Raw genomic sequence first — 21,758 nt, 5'->3', positions numbered from 1 at the left:
ATATGGAGACAATGGATAATATTTTTCTCTGATTAAAACACTGAAATGGCTTCTAATTATTTTCTGAGAGAACCCAAACTCAACATGGTTTTCAAGGCCCTCCTTGACTCATCTCATAATTTTTCTGGGGGGTGGGTGGGGAAGTTTGCTAATAGTTTCTTTTCCCCTTTAAGTTATAAATAACACAAGGACTAGGACTGAATATTTATATCACTGCCTTCTCCAAATTTGTGCTTCCCTTGTGGCTCAGTTGATAAAGAATCCACCTGCAATGCCAGAGACCTGGGTTCAATCCCTGGGTTGGGAAGATCCCTGGAGAAGGAAAATGCTACCCACTCCAGTAGTCTGGCCTGGAGAATTCCATGGACTGTATAGTCCATGGGCTGGCAAAGAGTTGGACACAACTGAGCAACTTTCACTCATTCTCCAAATTTAATGCAAATAATAAAGTATGGAATTGATACAAAATTTTATCTGAATAGATATTACCTATTGCAATGTTCAATAAGTTATTTTCTGTAACTTTTTGTGGACAATTTGAAATATATGCAAAAGTAGACAGAGCAGTGTAATGAAACTCCATGTAAACATAACCTAGCTTCAACCTTACTCAACTTGTGAATGATCTTATTTAAGTCTCCTATTTATTCCTCTTATCCACTCCCCCTTTCATATTATTTTTAGGCTTATACCTACAAATAGTTGATCAGTAAATATATGTGCATCTCTAAATTATGACTTTTAAAACATCATCCTAATACCCTTGTCACACCTAAGAGAAAGAAAGTAATAATTCTTTAATTCCAAAGACCCAAGGGACTTCCCTAGTGGTCCAGTGGTTAAGAATCTGCTTTACATTACGGGGGATGTGGGTTCAAACCCAGGTTGGGGAACTAAGATCCCACATGACATGGAGCAGCTAAGTCCACACACTGCAACTACTGAGCCCGTGGCCACAACTAGAGAGTCCGCACCACAATGAAAGATCCTGCATTGCACAATGAAAATCCCATGTGCCGCAACTAAGACCCACTTCAGCCAAATAAATATTAAGAAAAGACCCAGTAGGCATTCATATTTTGATTGTCTCACATCATTATGCATTGTAGTATTTCAGTATAAAATAAAGGTAAAATTCTCCCTCCAACATTAGTTAGTTCCTCCAGAGGAAAACACTTATCTCTTTTAGCCATCAGAAATACTGTGTATATACATTTATATGCAATACTATATTCTCTAACCTTACCCTTTCCATTTATTAGAAGAATGTGTAATACAGTGCATCAGCCTACCCCTACCATAGCCCAGAAATTATATCTGCACATAGAAATGGTAATAGAACATGTGCCCTCTGGAATTCCAGTCCATACTTAGCAAAATCCAGTGTACTTGTAGAAATTTTTCTTCCAAACTAAAATGAGGCTCTCTTGAGGATATATCTGCTTCTTCAGCCCTTCCAGTTGGTGGCTGCATTTCTTCCATAACTGGGTCTGGAAGTGGGTTATCTGCCCCTCATTGCTGCCTCTCCCTAATTCCTCCAATTATTTGCACCTCATTTTCTCAGATTACATGCCCGCTGCTATTCCCTGTTACTTTCATGTACTAACCCCCAGGTTCTTCTTCATTTCTTGTTGGTATGAGCACCAAGGTTCACTGTCACCCAACTCATTTGTACTCCTGTCTTAATTCTTGGAAATTTGATACACATATAAATGATCCTTTTAATATCCTGTCCTTTTAGGTCTTTGAAATGTCTCTCCTACTGAGCCAGTCCTCAACACCACCCTACCCACTCAGTCTGATGGTAACCCTGTAGGCTTTGTCATTGCCATTAACAGCAACTCACCTGTATCTCAATTTCATGCATCCCATTTCTTGCCATCACTCCGTGTCTTTCCAGTTTACTCCCTCATGCATTCAATTCTAACAATCCTTTGATCCACAAGAGCTGTCAACCTATTGATTTTACCACTTTTCATTAACCATCAACTTTTGATAGCCGTTCTCCTCTCCTTACACAGGTTAAAATTCATAATCCAGTTTTAAAATCACTCTCTGCATCATCTTCTTCCCCCTTGATCCCTCTCACTTTGCAATATTTGCTTGGCAATGATGCCCCTGCTCAAATCCAGTTCTCCACCCACTCTTTGGTCTATAATTATATGACTGAACATGGCCAGAGTGTAATAACACATCACACCTACTGGTTTTTCTATAAATTCCTCCCCAAGAACATCAGGTAGGTCCTAATGCCATTCAACAATTATATTTCCCTAGTCTATTTCCATTCTCATAGATACTTCATATGTTATTTTCTCTCTCAAACTACCCACCTCATTCCTCATACTCACAGTTATCCATCCTGATTGCTATTTCACCTTGAGAACTGAAGAAGGGTGATTTTCTGTGAAGCTGAAGAAGCTTAAATGCCTGGTCCTTTCTTACATAGGAAGGGGACTAGCAATATATTCCCACAGAAATATATTTTTGCAAAATTTGCCATCATTTCCATTTATCTTTAGGTTATTAGTAGGTTTTCTGTGTGGCAGTGCCTTCCAGCAACTCTCCCACTGACCACTGTGCCAATTCACTAGGGCATCATGACCCAAAGGTCAGAGGCTGTATTATGAGGCCCTGGTGAATGTGTCCTGTGGACTGACCCCAGCAGTATGTCAGTGATGGAGGAGAAACAAGGTTTAAAATGAATGGAACCAAAGGCAATTTAGGGAAAACTGTCACAATCATCATAAATGATTGTAAATTGTAAATGGAAGACTCTGTGGGTTTCATTAATGCTTCATCAAAACAGTAGCTTTCAGGCTTCCCTGGTGGCACAGTGGATAAGAATCTGCCTGCCAATGCAGAGGGCACAAGTTTGATCCCCGGTCCAGGAAGATTTCACATGCCTTGGAACAACTAAACTGGTGAGCCGCAACTACTGAAGGCCCTGCAGCCCAGAGCCTTCAGGCCGCAACTACTGTGCCTGTGTGCTGCAGCTAGTGAAGCCTGAGCACCCAGAGCCTACGCTGTGCAACAAGAAGTCACTGAAAAGAGAAGGCTGTGTGCCACTTGCTGCAACTAAATTCTGCACACAGCAATAAAGATCCAGTGTGTGCCACTTGCTACAACTAGCAAAAGCCTGCACACAGCAATAAAGACCCAGTGCAACTGGAAAAAAAAAAAAAGCAGTATCTTTCCTAAGCTAGAAAATACTCAGTCATGCAGAGTATACATTTATAAACAAATCATACTTTATTCCCCCTCTTAATAGTGAGGAAGCACAGTAGAATTTAACAAAATTGCCATGTTTATGGAACCAGAGAATCTGTACATAAGGACACATGTTTTAGGCTCCGCAATGTACTGGTCTTGATAAATACATAGCACTGTATATCCCCATTATAGCATCAGGCAGGATTGTTTTATTGGTCTAAAATATCCCTTCTGCTTTACATATTCAATATGCCTTCCCTTTCCTGTACCTCTGGAAACCACTGATTTTTGTCTTTATAGTTTTTGCTTTTTCCAGAACATCGTATAATTGAAGTCCTATAATAGATAGATAGCCTTTTCAGACAGGCTTCTTTCATTTAGCAATACAAATCAGAGATTTATCTTTGTCTTTCATGGCTTAAGCTCATTTCCTTTTCTCACTGAAGAATATTCCATTGTGTGACTATGTTACAGTTTGTTCATCCATTTACCTATTTATTAAGGACAGCTTAGTTGCTTCCAGTTTTTGGTGATTATAAATAAACTGTAAACATTCAATTTTTTTGTGGACATAAGTTTTCCAATTAGTTAGGTAAATACCCTAGAGCGCATATTACCGAGCTGTATGGTAAGACTGCTTAGGTTCCTAAGAAAATGCAAACTGTCTCCTAAAGTGACTGTACCATTGAACATTCCCAGGAGCTATGAATCAGAGGTCTTGCTGCTTCACCCCCTTGCCAGTGATTGCTATTGTCAGTTTTTTTCTTAAGCTCTCCTAATACGTAGGTAATAGTATATTATTATTGTTTTAATTTGTAGTTCCCTGATGATAAATGAGCATCTTTTCATATGCTTATTTGCCATCTATACAGCTTCTTTGGTCAGATGTCTGCTCAAATCTTTTGTCCATTAAAATTGGGTTATTTTCTTACTGTTGAATTTTAAGAGTTCTTTGCATATTTTAGATGCAAGACCTCTGTCAAATATGTGTTTTGCACATATTTCCTACTAGTCTCTGGCTTGTCTTATCATCCTCTTAACAGTGCCTTTCACAGAGCAGCTTCAAGGATTCTTTTAAAAAACACATGTAAGAACATAGAGTATATATCCTGTTCAGTTCATTCCCTTAAGCTCATCAGAGTAAAAGCAGTTCACACCGTATCTACAATTGTTCATCCCTTTGGTTATTTTAACTGTTACATTTTTTCCTTCTTAGGGTCCTCTTAATAGAGTATTTTAAACACATGCAAACTTGGGCTTTGTAATGCACTTTTGTATAACAAGATGGTCTCCCCAGTATCAGGCTGTTGGGACATGATGACATTTTAAAGACTTCCAACATATACTTGTTAAAGATTCAAAACAAAAAATCAAAATACATGAGAAAAAAAAAAACTGATGAAATTCGGACACATCATTTAGCTCCAATTTGGAAAGATATTTTGGAATGGCTTATAAAAACAATTCAGAAATTACAACACTCTCCGACATTAATCACAGCAGGATACTCTACAATCCACCTCCCAGAATACTGTAAATAAAAGCAAAAATAAACAAATGGGATCTAATTAAAATTAAAAGCTTCTGCACAACAAAGGAAACTATAAGCAAGGTGAAAAGACAGCCTTCAGAATGGGAGAAAATAATAGCAAGTGAAGCAACTGACAAACAACTAATCTCAAAAATATACAAGCAACTTATGCAGCTCAATTCCAGAAAAATAAATGACCCAATCAAAAAATGGGCCAAAGAACTAAATAGACATTTCTCCAAAGAAGACATACGGATGGCTAACAAACACATGAAAAGATGCTCAACATCACTCATTATCAGAGAAATGCAAATCAAGACCTCAAACACCAGTCAGAATGGCTGTGATCCAAAAGTCTTCAAGCAATAAATGCTGGAGAGGGTGTGGAGAAAAGGGAACCCTCTTACACTGTTGGTGGGAATGCAAACTAGTATAGCCACTATGGAGAACATTGTGGAGATTCCTTAAAAAACTGGAAATAGAACTGCCTTATGACCCAGCAATCCCACTGCTGGGCATACACACTGAGGAAACCAGAACTGAAAGAGACACGTGTACCCCAATGTTCATCGCAGCACTGTTTATAATAGCCAAGACATGGAAGCAACATAGATGTCCATCAGCAGATGAATGGATAAGAAAGCTGCAGTACATATACACAATGGAGTATTACTCAGCCATTAAAAAGAATACATTTGAATCAGTTCTAATGAGGTGGATGAAACTGGAGCCGATTATACAGAGTGAAGTAAGCCAGAAAGAAAAACACCAATACAGTATACTAACACATATATATGGAATTTAGAAAGATGGTAATGATAACCCTATATGCAAGACAGCAAAAGAGCCACAGATGTATAGAACAGACTTTTGGACTCTGTGGGAGAGGGAGAGGGCGGGATGATTTGGGAGAATGGCATTGAAACATGTATACTATCATGTAAGAAACAAATCGCCAGTCTATGTTCAATACAGGATACAGGATGCTCGGGGCTGGTGCACTGGGATGACCCAGAGAGATTATATGGGGAGGGTGGTGGGAGGGGGGTTCAGGATTGGGAACTCATGTACACCCATGGCGGATTCATGTTGATATATGGCAAAACCAATACAGCATTGTAAAGTTGTATTTAAAAAAAAAAAAAAAAAAAAGACATTACAAACTCCAGATGCAAACATGTAAAACAAAGGGTCCATTTCTGTCACTTCTGTGTGTGCATGCTCCATCACTTCAGTCATGTCCAACTCTTTGCAACCCTATCGACAGTAGCCAGCCAGGCTCCTTTGTTCATGGGATTCTCCAGGCAAGAATACTGGAGTGGGTTGCCGTATATTCCTCCAAGGGATCTTCCTGACCCAGGGATCGACTAGAGTCTCATGTCTCCTGCATGGGTAAGCAGGTTCTTTACCATTAGTGCCACCTGGGTAAATTGTGTCATTTCTGTATTTATTTATGTACTTGATAATAGAAAAGCTACTTAAAAAATAAATAGATGTGATACAAAATCAACAAAGGTGATTGAGGAAGTCAATTTAAATTACTATGAGGTTAAGAGGGGCTTCTCAGGTGGCACTAGTGGTAAAGAACTCACCTGCCAATGCAGGAGACATGAGACATGGGTTCAATCCCTGGGTCAGGAAGATCCCCTGGAGAAGAGAATGGCGCCCACTTCTCTATTCTTGCCTGGGAGAATCCTATGAAGACAAGAGCCGGGTAGCCCACACAGTTCATGGGGTCACAAAGAGTTGAACACAACTGAAGCAACTTAACGTGCATGCTCATGAGGTTAAGAAGACAACTGTAACAACAACAAAAAAAGTATCACATTCAAAGTAGTAAAAGAAAATGTAAATGTGCTATTTTTTATCTTAGAAATGGGAAGGTATTATGAATATAACTGTATGTATCATTGCTTATATTTATAATACAGAATGATAAATAAAAAACTAACTAACTATAGGGGAAGAAGAAAACTGTCTCCTATGGAAGGAGAAAGCAAGCTAAGCTTCTTTGAATTTTGGTCTTGTAGATTTACAGTGAGAACAATTTGGGGGTCCTAATTCTTACAATTCAATTAGAAAAGGTTTATTAAGCAATTCAGGATATTAAAATTCTTGCTGGATAATGAATTATATGAAAAACATTTTTTTTCCCCTTAAGGAGTTATAATGGTAATACTGCTGATGGGTAGCAGCATCTCTGATCTCTACATACTAGATGTCTCAGATATATCCAAATATCCTCTGAAGGGCAAATTCAGATGCCTCCCTATTGACTGTTTTAATTTAAGCAGATGATCAACATGGAAATCTGATGGAAAAGTTCTACACACTGAAGAAAAACAAGACCTGGAGCTGACTGTGGATCTGATCACGAGCTCCTTATTGCAAAATTCAGGCTTAAATGGAAGAAAATAGGGGAAACTATCAGACCAGTCAAGTACTAGCTAAGTCAAACTCCTTACAATTATATAATGGAAGTGACAAATAGATTCAAAGGATTAGATCTGGTGGACAGATTGCCTCAAGAACTATGGACAGAGGTTTGTAACATTGTGCAGGAGGCGGTGACCAAAACTATCCCAAAGAAAACGAAATGAATGATGGCAGGGTGGTTGTCTGAGGAGTCCTTGAAAATATCTGAGAAAAGAAGAGAAGTGAAAGGCAAGGGAGAAAGGGAAAGATATACCCAGCTAAATGCAGAGTTCCAGAGAATAGCAGGGAGAGATAAGGTCTTCTTAACTACACAGATAACCATGATGGTGTGATCACTCACCTACAGTCAGATATCCCAACTGTGAAGTCAAGTGGGCCTTACCAAGCATTACTACAAGCAAAGCTAGTGGAGGTAAAGGAATGACAGTTGTGCTATTTAAAATCTTCAAAGATGATGCTGTTAAAGTGCTGCACTCAATTTGCCCACAAAGTTGAAAAACTCAGCAGTGACCATGGAACTAGAAAACATCAGTTTTAATTCCAATTCCAAAGAAAGGCAATGTCAAGCAATGTTCATACTACCATATAATTGCATTCATGTCAGCAAGGTAATGCTCCAGAAATCAATCGTGAATATTGATTGGAAGGACTGATGCTGAAGCTGAAGCTCCAATACTTTGGCCATCTGATGCAAAGAGCCAATTCACTGGAAAAGACCCTGATGCTGGGAAAGATTGAAGGCAGGAGGAGAAGGGGATGACAGAGGATGAGATGGTTGGATGGCATCACTGACTCAATAGACATGAGTTTTAGCAAGCTCTGGGAGATGGTGAAGGATAGGGAAGCTTGGCGTGCTGCACTCCATGGAGTCTCAAAGACTTGGACACAACTGAGTGACTGAACAATAACAGAAGTGGAAACAGTGACAGGTTTTATTTTCTTGGGCTCCAAAATCACTGCAGATGGTGACTACAGCCATGAAATTAAGACATTTGCTCCTTGGAAGAAAAGCTATGACTAATCTAGACAGCATGTTAAAAAGCAGAGACATCACTTTGCCAACAAAGTCCCTCTAGGCAAAGCTATGGTTTTTCCAGTAGTCATGTATGGGTGTGAGAGCTGGACCATAAAGAAGGCTGAGAACCATAGAATTGATGCTTTCAAATTGCGGTGCTGGAGAAGACTCTGAGAGTCCCTTGGACTGCAAGGAGATCAAACCAGTCAATCCTAAAGGAAATCAACCCTGAATATTCATGGAAAAGCTCCAATACTTTGGCCACCCGATGCGAAGGACTGACTGTTTGGAAGAGATCCTGATTCTGGGAAATTTGAGGGCAGGAGGAGAAGGGGGTGACAGAGGATAAGATGGTTGGATCGCACCACCAACTCAATGGACCTGCATGTGAACAATCTCCGGGAGATACCGAAGGACAGGAAACCTGGCATGCTGTAGCCCATGGGGTCACAAAGTGTCAGACATGACTTATCAACTGAATGATGACAACTATGAGAAAGTCAGATCTTCTGAAACTAAATCTGCGTCCCTGGGAAGATCCATTTATTCCTATCCACTCCAAAATTAGGGTCCCAACTCAATATTGGGGATTTGTTTTTTGAACCAGGGCTCATACTCCTTGGCAAACCCCAATGCCAGTGTTTGTCCACCAGCCCCAAGAGTTTGCTGTTAGTTCTACTTAAACTTCTTAATCCTTTAGCTGGCAATTCCATTACCAATTCCATTACTCACAGACAGTTCTGAGAAAAAAGCACCCCTGAATGCCTTGCATTTCTCTGTGAGTTTTCTGTTTTAGTTCACCAGTCACTTGAAAAGATTTTTTTTTTTTTAGCCATTTGTCTAGCTTTTTTTCCTTATCTGGAGGGTTGATCCAATTTACCTACAGGATTACTGAAGTGGAAATCCTCCATTCTTTGTTTAATCCAATCAGATTTTCATTTCCTTTACTCCAGTGAAACTTCTTATCAAGATCACTACTCAGTGAATTCCATTGAGTCAGTTCAGCATCCTCATTCACTGTACACTCTCTGACACTCATCCTCAGTTTTGTCTTCCTTTTCCTACTTGCTCTAGCTCCTTCCTCATCCTCCTCCTGTCCAGTCTGTGTTGGAATGCTTATGGCTCAGTCCTTGGCCCTCTTTTCTCAGAATATTCTCACTTGGTGATTTCCATTCAATTTACTTTAAGTAACAAACACAGATATAGCAAATACACTCAATTAATGTATCCAGCCCAGATCCATCTCATGGATATCTGAGTGTGATCTCAAAGTTAATGTTCAAAACTGAACTTTTGATCTTACCACAGAAGCAAAAACACAGGAAAAAACAAAAACCCCTGCCTCAATTTAATGCTTTTAAATTGAGTGGTTTCTATTATCCAAATAAAGGCTTGGAAATATTAAAATTTTACCCTAGGTTTATACTTCTATTAATTGACAATTGCTCTATGACTAGTGTTGTTTATTATCGTTAAAAACTTAGCCAATGATTTTATGCTAATACTAATTTGACTGTAATTTAAATATACCTGAAGTATATTTTTGTATATGAACAGTGTTTAGTACCTGTTTGTCTGTAAGTAACCCTCACAATTCTCATTCTGAGATGAACTCACTCAAGTGTGGTATTTATGTTGGGTTGTAAAGTCTCGCTAGGATTTTAATCTTAGGCAAAAGGAAATCATGTGTACAATTAAATATATTCATATACTAGTCATCTAATGTAAAGTATTTGTCATTAAAAATATTTTTAAATGTGTCAGAATAACACTCCCCTAAAAGCTTTCAGAACATAATGTAACCTTAGAGACTGTAATTTAAAACTAACTCATACTACAACTCTTTAGATGTTTGACGATTAAAACTACTATAAAATAGATTATCTTTGTCTATTCTTCATGCACAATTATTTTTACATAGAAAATTGGGCACTGCTATGCGTAACTACTTACTGGAAGGATTTCTTTTGTGGGAGAAAATGGGGTGGGGAAAGAAGAATTTGTAGCCTCTAATACTCTCAAGGGCATTTTACATTTTAAACAATGGTGTCCTTAAATGATTCATGTCAAAGGTAGAGAGCTAAGTTTTCTAAGACAGGTGGATACACTTATTAATTTTAAAAAATGAACACTGAAATATATCTAATAGTAATTCAAACTTTCTATATCTCAACTCTAACAGCTGTAGGGTTTATTGAAATATCAAAAGAGTCAGATGTGTGTGTTTTTTTTCCTCTAAACTATTCATTCTTTTGGGAATATAAGTACATTTAAAAGCTTATTTTAAAATGCAACTGATTCTGTATTTTTCTCACAGCAAAAACCAAAGTACTTTAATGGCCCCTATAACTTGTCTACTTGACCTTATCTCCTACCATTTTGCTTTTGGCTCACTCTGCTCTAGCTACACTAAACTCCTTGCGTGTTCCAAACACACTCCCATCTTGGGGTTTTTTGCACTGACCGTGCCCTGGAAACAGTTTCCCTTAGGTATCCATTCTGGTGGTTCACTCCCTCACCTTTCCTAGGCTTTGCTCAAATGTCTCAGAGAAGTCCAGATGATCCTGGCTATTTCAAATAGCAAACTGCCCCCTTTTACTCCCAGTACTCAGACTAATTACTGTATTCTGCATTTTTTCCATAAGTTCATGGTGCCTCAAAAGAAATATTTAACAATTCCATTTATTAAATGGGCGTGAGTGTCTAGTTGCAAAGTCATGTCTGACTCTTTGCAACCCCATAGACTGTAGCCCGCCAGGCTCCTCTGTCCATGGAATTTCCCAAGTAAGAATACTGGAGTGGGTAGCCATTCCCTTCTCCAGGGAATCTTCCTGACCCAGGGATTGAACTCACATCCCCTGGCTGCATCTCCTGCATTGACAGGCTAATTCTTTAGCACTTGAGTCACCTGGGAAGCCATTTATTAAATAGTTAGGTCCAAACAACTTAATAGCCATTTGAAAAAAGTCATAGACATAAGTTAAAAGAAAATAATTTGTTCATTTTTAATTAATTATTCTTACCTACTAATGGGATATATTTACCTGTGGGGCCTTGAATGGCTTGTCAACACTTGGAATAATAATAATGGACAACACTACTCTGATTTCCGGATGCACCTCAGGTTTTGTAATGTTTGCTTGTTATTGCAGACATCTGAGCAAAGCCTACAAGAGGTGAAGGAGTAAGCCACCATAATAGATACCTGAAGGGAGACCATTCCCAGGGCACAGTCAGTACAAAAGACGTGATGCTACTAAAAGAAATTCTGGTGTGATCTCAAGAAATTTTGAGCTACCTCAGCTAGTAATGGTATCTTGTCTGATAGAAGCTTCTGTGTTTCCCTTGAAACCTGAAATAATCGGCACTGCCACTGTCGTTTTGCTGGATTACAGAGATGTCTGGGCATGCAGCTTGGGAAGCCCGGCACTGATGTATTATACAATTATTTATTAGGTATATTCAGTTCAGTCGCTCAGTCGTGTCCGACTCTTTGCGACCCCATGAATCGCAGCACGCCAGGCCTCCCTGTCCATCACCAACTCCCAGAGTTCACTCAGACTCACGTCCATTGAGTCCGTGATGCCGTCCAGCCATCTCATCCTCTGTCGTCCCCTTCTCCTCCTGCCCCCAATCCCTCCCAGCATCAGAGTCTTTTCCAATGAGTCAACTCTTCGCATGAGGTGGCCAAAGTACTGGAGTTTCAGCTTCAGCATCATTCCCTCCAAAGAAATCCCAGGGCTGATCTCCTTTAGAATGGACTGGTTGGATCTCCTTGCAGTCCAAGGGACTCTCAAGAGTCTTCTCCAACACCGCACTTCAAAAGCATCAATTCTTCGGTGCTCAGCATTCTTCACAGTCCAACTTTCACATCCATACATGACCACAGGAAAAAACCATAGCCTTGACTAGACGGAACTTAGTCGGCAAAGTAATGTCTCTGCTTTTGAATATGCTATCTAGGTTGGTCATAACTTTCCTTCCAAGGAGTAAGTGTCTTTTAATTTCATGGCTGCAGTCACCATCTGCAGTGATTTTGGAGCCCCCCCAAAAAAAGTCTGCCACTGTTTCCACTGTTTCCCCATCTATTTCCCATGAAGTGATGGGACCGGATGCCATGATCTTCATTTTCTGAATGTTGAGCTTTAAGCCAACTTTTCCATTCTCCACTTTCCCTTTCATCAAGAGGCTTTTTAGTTCCTCTTCACTTTCTGTCATAAGGGTGGTGTCATCTGCTTATCTGAGGTTATTGATATTTCTCCTGGCAATCTTGATTCTAGCTTGTGCTTCTTCCAGCCCACCATTTCTCATGATGTGCTCTGCATTTAAGTTAAATAAGCAGGGTGACAATATACAGCCTTGACGTACTCCTTTTCCTATTTGGAACCAGTCTGTCGTTCCACATCCAGTTCTAACTGTTGCTTCCTGACCTGCATACAGATTTTTCAAGAGGCAGATCAGGTGGTCTGGTATTCCCATCTCTTTCAGAATTTTCCACAGTTTCTTGTGATCCACACAGTCAAAGGCTTTGGCATAGTCAATAAAGCAGAAAGAGATGTTTTTCTGGAACTCTCTTGCTTTTTCCATGACCCAGTGGATGTTGGCAATTTGATCTCCGGTTCCTCTGCCTTTTCTAAAACCAGCTTGAACATCAGGACATTTACTGTCTTTTCCATCCCTCATGACCAAATGTACTCAAGTACTAGAATTTGTATCTATTTTGTTCTCTGATATTACTTCAAGCACAGTAAATAGTCCTGGTATATGTAAGTTTTCAGCACATAGTTGTGGCATAAATAATTATTAATCATTTATGTTTCTTTCTGAACTCTATGTATATTTTTGCCAAATATTCTTTCAGGTGTTATCTTTTTATTGGTTTATGAATATTATTTGTATATCTATGAAGTTGGCCTTCTAATTATATGTTCAGCAAGTATTTTTCCTAGTTTGTCTTTTTGCTTGTGACATTTTAATCATACTTTCTACTGCATAGATACGTTAAATTTTTATATAGTTAATTTAGCCATTTCCCTCTCTTTAAAACCTATAGCTGATATTTTAAATTTAAACTGATTTTGCCCATTACATGATCCTAAATGAAGAAAAAAAAAACTGTGTCCAATTTTTTTAAAACCCAATTATTAGGGTTTATTTTACTATTATTATTTTCCATCATTATTTTACCAAGAATTTATTAGACTCTAAGACAGATACAGCTTGATCTTCATCCAAATGGCTAGCCAGCTGTCTCAACACTGCCTATTAAATAATTGATTTTTCCCCACTGCTTTGAAATAACAGCTTTGCCACACACTAAATCCCCATGTGTATTTTGGCTCTGTTTCTAGAACTGTCAATTCTATTTTAGCTGTTATTTTGTTCCTTCTCAAACACTGACTTCTCTGACTTACTGTGATCTTGAAAACTGTTCTTAGTTCCGTTTTACAAACTAATAGATTTTTAATTTGGGAAACACAGAATATTATCCTTTGAAACTATCCTTGAAAAGTTAATTCCAACAAAACGACTTGACAAGTATTAGAAATCAAGATTCAAAGAGGACCCACACAAAAGTTCTCTAGCAGACTTCTTTTTGTCCCTTCAGCTATTTATCACAGTTCCGGATATATTGTGGGCACATAGAATTTCAATGAATCAAATACCTTCTAACACTGAAAACGAGGCAGTGTGAATGATCTTCTTATACATGATATACAGTAAAGACAAAGAATGACTGGATCTTCCTGTACACAACAAACCACCTCGTTATCTTGTTATCGTCTTTTTTAACACAAGGACAGTGAAGTCATGAATTCTATCTTGCTCTCAGTGAGTACTGAAAAACCTTACAATGTGCAATTAGAAACACAAAATAGAATATGATTTATTGATTTTGGATAGACTTTGCTCATATCAATATACTTGATAAGAAACATCACTGCTAAAGCATAATTGCCCTCTAAAGACTTAACAAAATCTTTATGCATCTGCTTGAATGGAAAAATATACATATGTACATTTGCATACACATATGCAGAAAAGCAAGGTAGGTTTTGGTAATTTGACATAAATAAACATTCAAAATGTTAAGACTGGTTAAAATAGATTTCAATAGTTTCAACACCCAGCCCAGGTGCTGTCACGAGTAATTCCATTTCCTTTTTGCCTGTGGTGCTATACAAGTCCATTAGAGGTAGACAATCTGTAGTTCTAAGACTACAGATTAGAAAAGTGGTTTTTTTCCCTACATGTATATGGGAGACATGGGCTCTTAGTCAATGACAAATACAGAGACAGTTTTTTTACTCTTGGCAATATAACATGCTTTTTGGAACTGATGGAAAAATATTCTTTTTTTTTTAATTTTTTTTTATTTTTATTTTTTAATTTTAAAATCTTTAATTCTTACATGGAAACCAACTCAACAATCCCTCTTATAAAACTAGTGACAAACAGTAGCACAAATGAATCAATTAGGGTAAAGACCATAAGAACACAAAGACCCTATATCCCATTTTTATCAACTTTAGATAACTATCCCAAGCACACATTTTTTTAAGCCCCCAATTTCAGATTCTTGTTTGTAACCATTTATTCCATGGCATGAGACAGTTTAAGACCAATCACTGCATTATGTGTGTTATTTTATCCCCAAGGTTATCTTTGAAATGTCTGGGGCATTCATACCACTGAAAACATAATTCTGCCAGTACTGTCAAGTAGAAGCATTCCCAACTTCTATAGAAAATGGACAAAGCGGGGATGTTTCCTGTGCCAATTAGCAGTTTCACTGAGCAAGAAGGAAGTGTGTCTAAAGATTTCCTGAATGAGAACCCAGCAAGCTCTGTATTTGAATGAGAACAACCCAGCAAGCTTTCTTGGGCTTTTGGCACCCACAGAGGCTACAGTAAAGAGTTCCCAGGAAGGTCATCCAATTTCAATGAGCCAGAGGGATTATGTGGGAGGGAATAAGTTGTGTGGCTTATTCCCTTCAGCACATGTCCAGGGAGGACCTTTGCCAATGTCTGGCACCATACGGCTTATAAATATTTCCTAGCTGAACTCGTGAATACAGTTTTTCAAACACTAGACAAATGATATGGTGCAAAGGACTAAGTTTGGCAAAACCTATGAATTGTCTGAAAATTCAATGAAACTGCACATTTGTATCTGGAAGTCCCACATATGCCTCAAACATATCATTTGATTTAGATTCAGGGGAGAAGTTTATTTAACTATGGGATATTTATCTGATTGATGACTTGTCTATGCTGCTGTTACTCAACCATTTGTGAAATGAATAACTTTCCAATGTTTCACCAATACCTTCATCTTAATGGAGGCATACAAAATTGCTGTATAGTTGATGACATTTTAGATGTATAACTGACACACTCAATTAAGCTAAAATTTTGTCCTCCTATACGTCTTAATTCATTTAAAAATCCAGGGGCAAATTATTTTTTATTTTACAAGTGTACACTATACTTATTTACCTATGTGAAATGTTTCTACACTCTACTGCCTTTCATCAGTTTAGTGTTGCCTTCTATGAAATTAAGCTGAATGTAATCTTTTCAGATCGCACTTGGTACAGAGATGTTTCTTATGCTTGATAAGGGGAATAAAACTAATTCAACAAATATATGATGTCCCATTAAGTCTCTTAATCACTTGTAAATTGCAAGGATATTAAGATAAACAAGTTGCAGCGTTTTAAATGAAAGGGAGAAGAGATGCCAGAGATGAATAAACAGCTAATAATCATGCAGTGTGATGAATATTCCCCAAAGTACATTCTCAATCCAGCAAGCAGAATGAGCCCTTAAAAAGAGAAGTCAGATCCTATCCATTCTCGGCCCAGGCTCCCCATTAAGAAACAATGGTTTACAAGGTCCTGTATGATCCGGCCTCCATCTTCAATGTGGCCCCCTCTTCTACCTCTATTACTGCTATGCTAGTACATCAGTGTATTTGCTTTTCAATGGCTCACTGACACTGAACATGATACATGCAATTCTGTCTCACTTTTCCCCAGATATCCACCTAATCTCTTACCTCTTTTAAATATTTGTTCAAATTCCACCCTTTCTAGTGAGACCTTCCCTGACCACCTTATTGCAGTTTCTCCCCAGCACTGTCTCTTTTTCCAAGATTTATTTAGTGCCATGATACTTTTATTTCCATAATACTTTATATCCCTCCACATCTTACCATTTTGTTGGCGATTAGCTTCTGTTTTGCACTTGAGAATATAGGCACTATGAGGGCTGAGATTTTTGTCAATTTGCTAATTTTTGTGTTTTCAGTGCCTGTAAAAGAACCTGATACATAAAAAATACTTAATAAATAAGTATGTTGAATAAATAATTGTCAACTTGAAGAATAAGGTGCAATGGGACAGAGAGTGAAGCCTAAATGATTGCTGTTCATGGGATAAAGAAGCCTTCCACAGACACTGGAACAATTCAGCTTGGCTTTAAAAAAAAAGAGCAGATATTTCCCAGTTACAGAAATTGGGAAAGGAGGCCATGCTAATCATGGAGAACAGTGTTATTAGGATGCTCTGAACAGCTAGTAACAGAAAACCTGACTCAGAATGGCCAATTCAATGACAAAATGCATTAACTCTTGTAACTGGAGGACCTGAAGTCAGGCAAGCATCATGACTGGCTTCATCCAAGGGCTCTGGCTCTCTTTCTCTATGATACCTCATCTCAGGAGTGGCTTCCCTCATCAGAGAAAAGTAATTATAATGGTCTCAAGATTCAAATCCTCACAATACTATACCCAAAGGAAAGCGGAAAGCTCTGAGAAGAGTGGGTACCCTTCTTTCTCATATCCCAAACCTGTTCTTAAATCAGTCACTTTGGCTGTGGTTATGTCATAGACCAAGTGATTTACACCGGATTTATAAGAATCAATCACAATGGCAAGTGGAAATGGATTCCACTTCATTTGAATTAAATTAATTTGGATTAAATTAATCAGGGCCATCCTTGGATATGTAGGTGGAGCCATTTTCCCTCCCAGTTCATGATTACTATACAGTGAGTGACAGGGTTGTTGGGAAAACCACCATAATATCCACAATAAATCCTGGGTACAAATATAAGATATTGGGATGATACTGTGTGTTCTTAAAAGAATTTAAGAAGAATGGAAGGAATTGATTCTAGAAAGGGTAAGGAGAGGTCAGATGAGTTAGGGCCCTGCAAAACTGGATAAAAAGATTAGACCTTATAATGGAGTTGCTAAAAAGTTATTTCAGTTTTTTAAGGCAAGAAAAGTATCAAGATTATTCTTTATTACTTTGGTGTTTTAACTACTTTAGAAAAATAATTCTGCAAGCAATATTAATATGTAGATTAGAAAAATTTATAGAAAAAAAAGTCATCTAAGATGCTATTGTATTACAATAGTCCACAACAGGTTGAAGTGAGACAAAGGGAAAGAAACTTACTTGGAGAGGTATTTTCCACAAAGTAATGCAACAATAGATGATAAATAAGAGGAAAGAGCTGGCTCTGAGGTCTAGAATTTGTAGGACTGATATGTATAATGGCTCTCAAAAGAAAACAAACAAACAAACAAATGAGGATCCAGGATTAAAAGGAGTGTATTGGAGAGGAAAGATATTAAGAAATTCTACACAAGATTGAATCAGAAACACTGTGGAAGAACTGCGACACAGTAGAACCAGTTATTTCTAAGAGACAGAAAGTATAGCGGATTTTTATTGTGTTTTGCTTGTTTTACTAACACTCATTTTCCCTTGTTCAGGGCGCCCTAATTTCCTCTGGGGGGAAGTTTTGCTTCTCCACTGATTATAGTCTGATGGAGTGTAAATGGAAGCAATATTTCCACTGAGCCAAGAAGTAACGTCTGTAATCCAGGCCTAAGTCACTTGGATGCTCTTTTTTTTAAAGCTTAGTAGTGGGCAAAATGACAAGTAACCAGAAATAGCTGGATTCATCCCAGAGGTCGGGCTGGAACACCAAGCTCTTTTTGCTGTCAAAGAGACTATTTTAAAATTCCCTCTGTGGTTTCCTTGGTTCCTGTAAATTTCCAAATACACATCTCCAGGCTTCCTTTTAATAGAACAGTCTCACAATATCTTTCTGATAAATTCAATTTTTCTCAAGAGAGTTCATCTGTAGTGCTCTAGTCCAAGAACATTAGCTGGTACAGAAGGAAGAGCGAAAGATGAGGAAAGAGTAAAGTTAGAGAGTGTGAACAGTGAGGATGTTCTTATAAGACACACGAATTCCAAGTCATATAAAAACTAGATTATCATTGTTATTAACTAGGGCCTTGAGAACCATAAAGGTATTTTTTGTTTGTTTTTAATAGCCCCTGAAAGGAATATGCAATGGGATGAAGAGTGATTAAGAGAACTGCTTACCTTATTAATAAGAACTGCTTAGCGAGGCTGAGAAATATAAAGTTTTAATGGAGCCAAATCAGCATAATTATGCAATTTTATTTAGTAGTATTTAGAAATCTTGAAATGGAATTAAAGAATACCAATCAGTAGAGTGATGCAGATTGAGGGATAAAAACCATGGATGGAGGAGCCTGGTGGGCTGCAGTCCATGGGGTCGCTAAGGGTTGGACACGACTGAGCGACTTCACTTTCACTTTTCACTTTCATGCATTGGAGAAGGAAACGGCAACCCACTCCAGTGTTCTTGCCTGGAGAATCCCAGGGACGGGGGAGCCTGGTGGGCTGCTGTCTATGGGGTCGCACAGAGTCGGACATGACTGGGGTGACTTAGCAGCAGCAGCAGCAGCAGCATGTTCCACTTAACAGTTGAAGGAGTAAGAGAAAGAGTGGTTGATATATACTTGACATGATGAACCCTGGGAGTCTGCCTGAGTAGGAAGCTCTCTAGATCACATATATGTGTGGAGTCGCTCAGTCATGTCCAACTCTTTGCAACCCTATGGACTGTAGCCTACCAGGATCCTCCATCCATGGGATTTTCAAGGCAAGAGTACTGGAGTAGGTTACTATTTCCATCTCCAGGGGATCTTCCCAACCCAGGGATTGAACCCGGGTCTCTTGCATTGCAGGCAGCCATTTATCATCTGAGCCACTAAGGAAGCCCATTACAAATATGAGAGTGGGTGAAATCAGTTCCAGCTTCACCTATTAGGCTGTGATAGGGTAGGATTCAGGACTGAACAATTTTAGGAAGGATATTTATCCAGATTCCTGCTGGCAGCACAGACCAAGGGAAAACCCAGTCTATGATCCAAGAGTTTCCAGAAAATAATGTTATAATCCTAAATGCTACAAGCCCAGAGAGTAGTAAAATGCCATAATGTGAAAATTAGTGATTGATTCAGAAATCTAGGGGAGTATGGTGTGATCTAAAAAACCTGAAGAATGTTTAGAGCAGCAAGGCACGAGGTGGATCTACTGGTATACAGTGCTCTGATAAGAAGAAAATGAAGCTTAGACCCTAATAAACAGAAAGTGAAAGTGAAGTCACTCAGTCATGTCCGACTCTTTGTGACCCCATGGACTGTAGCCTACCAGGCTCCTCTGTCCATGGGATTTTCCAGGCAATAGTACTGGAGTGGATTGCCATTTCCTTCTCCAGGGGACCTTCCCAACCCAAGGATCGAACCCAGGTCTCCCACATTGTAGACAGACACAATAAATGGAAAGATGATAGTAAATAAACTGGGGAAGTGGAAGCTAAAGATGAAAGGAAAAGGCAAACTTACTAAACCTGAGGAAGTAAAAGAGGAAGTGAAGTGAAGTGAAGTTGCTCAGTCGTGTCTGACTCTTTGCGACCCCATGGACTGTAGCCCACCAGGCTCCTCAGTCCATGGGATTCTCCAGGCAAGAATACTGGAGTGGGTTGCCATTTCCTTCTCCAGGGGATCTTCCTGACCCAGGGATCGAACCTGGGTCTCCCACATTTCAGGCAGATGCTTTAACCTCTGAGCCACCAGGGAAGCCAGTAAAAGAGGTGGAGGGTTTATTTGGAGAGAGAGATCGCAGGGTTCAAAACATTAGAAGTGCAGACAGTCATGTGAGTGCTTAGAGGTGAAGTTATTAAGGTAAAATAGACCAGGGTAATGGACCTACAGTATTGAATAAAAGTCGTACACATGGAAATTACATGGCTGTGGGAAAGTTATTAGAAGAAAGTGTGGGGAAAAAGTGTTAACATCCTTGGTGCAAACAGTTTCTGACAGATTAGTCAATGATAAAGACTGAGAAACGATAGTCAAGGGGGAGATGACTGAAACTGGGGTATAAAAGTGAAAGTGTTAGTCACTCAGTCATGTCCAGCTCTTTGCCACCCCATGGACTGTAGCCTGCCAGGATCCTCTGTCCATGGGATTCTCCAGGCAAGAATACTGGAGTGAGTAGCCATTCCCTTCTCCAGGGGAATCTTCCCAACCCAAGAATTGAAGCCGGGTCTGCAGCATTACAGGCAGATTCTTTACCATATAAGTCACTGGGGAAGCAAGTATAGGCAACTATGAAAGAACTGTGCTAGGAAGAATCTTTGTTATGTGTAATAGTAAATGTGCAGTTCTCACTCTTTCTTTCCTTTTCTTTCCTTTGGGTCAACTTTCTTGAAATGAAATCATGCCCCTGCTCATATAAGACCCAAATCATTATTGTGAAAACTAGGCCTCCCTTTTACAGACAGCTTCCTTCTACAGGTTTAATTTCATCATCAAAATTTTCTCTACAGGCTAAAGAGGCAGTGGAGAGGACTCTGAGTTCCCTGGGCTGTGAGATGGTCATCGAGGTGGAAAAGAACCAACAATGGATGCAGCAAAGGTTCTGGGCACAGAGGCTGCCTGAGGGGCACAAGAGATGGGTGGGGACTTCCCTGGTGACCCAGGGGTTAGGACTTTGCCTTTCAATGCAGGGGGTGCAGTTTCGATTCCTGATCAGAAAGCTAAAATTCTACATGGCTCATGGACAAAAATGCAAAACATAACACAGAAGTAATATAGTAACAAATTCAGTAAAGGCTTTAAAAATGGCCCACATCAAAAAGTCTTAAAAAAGAAAAAAAAAGTAGCCTTGGACGTGATGCCTGGGACAACACTAAATAACATCTTGAAAACATAATTCAGATTCTTCACAGGGGAAGGGTCTTTGTAAAAACAAATGTTTAAGATGATTCATAGTAATAAAGAGCATGGACTTTGAAGTCAAACAACTCTTGACTAAAATGCTGGCTCTGCCACTTAATTGTATAATCTCAGTCAAGTTCCTTACCATTCTGAGCCTGCTTCATTATCTTCAAAATAGCTAATTAATCTATTTATATAAAATAAGACCAATAATTTTTCCTTGTTAGATGTATCTAGTGTGTGAGTGAACTATTGAACACATAGAAAATGCTCCAATGGATCTAAATAGCTCTGGGTTTCCAATTTCTTTTTCTGTCTTAACTTCCTATTTTTTTACATGTTGTCTAATTTACTTTGTTCTTATTTTTCTTTTTAAAAAAAAAAAAACTGATTCAGTCAAACTATGGCCACATTTTTGGTCATTTTATTTCTTACTATAGTATCTAT

General features: G+C 38.8%; 1 protein-coding gene across 2 annotated transcripts in view; it reads left to right on the top strand.

Moving 5' to 3' along the window:
* The window catches only part of KITLG (KIT ligand), a 130,901-nt gene extending 109,351 nt beyond the window's left edge, over positions 1-21,550 (top strand). Inside the window, exon 10 of one of the 2 annotated variants that reach the window (XM_069584159.1) lies at positions 20,921-21,550. The gene's annotated coding sequence lies outside the window, so the exon portion shown is untranslated. The remainder of the gene's footprint in view (positions 1-20,920) is intronic. The other variant, XM_069584162.1, reaches the window with a different exon arrangement.
* Positions 21,551-21,758: the final 208 nt, after the last annotated feature.

This window comes from Ovis canadensis, chromosome 3 (assembly GCF_042477335.2).
Source record: "Ovis canadensis isolate MfBH-ARS-UI-01 breed Bighorn chromosome 3, ARS-UI_OviCan_v2, whole genome shotgun sequence".
Lineage (NCBI taxonomy): Eukaryota > Metazoa > Chordata > Mammalia > Artiodactyla > Bovidae > Ovis > Ovis canadensis.
This window is presented reverse-complemented; position numbering and strand designations above follow the sequence as displayed.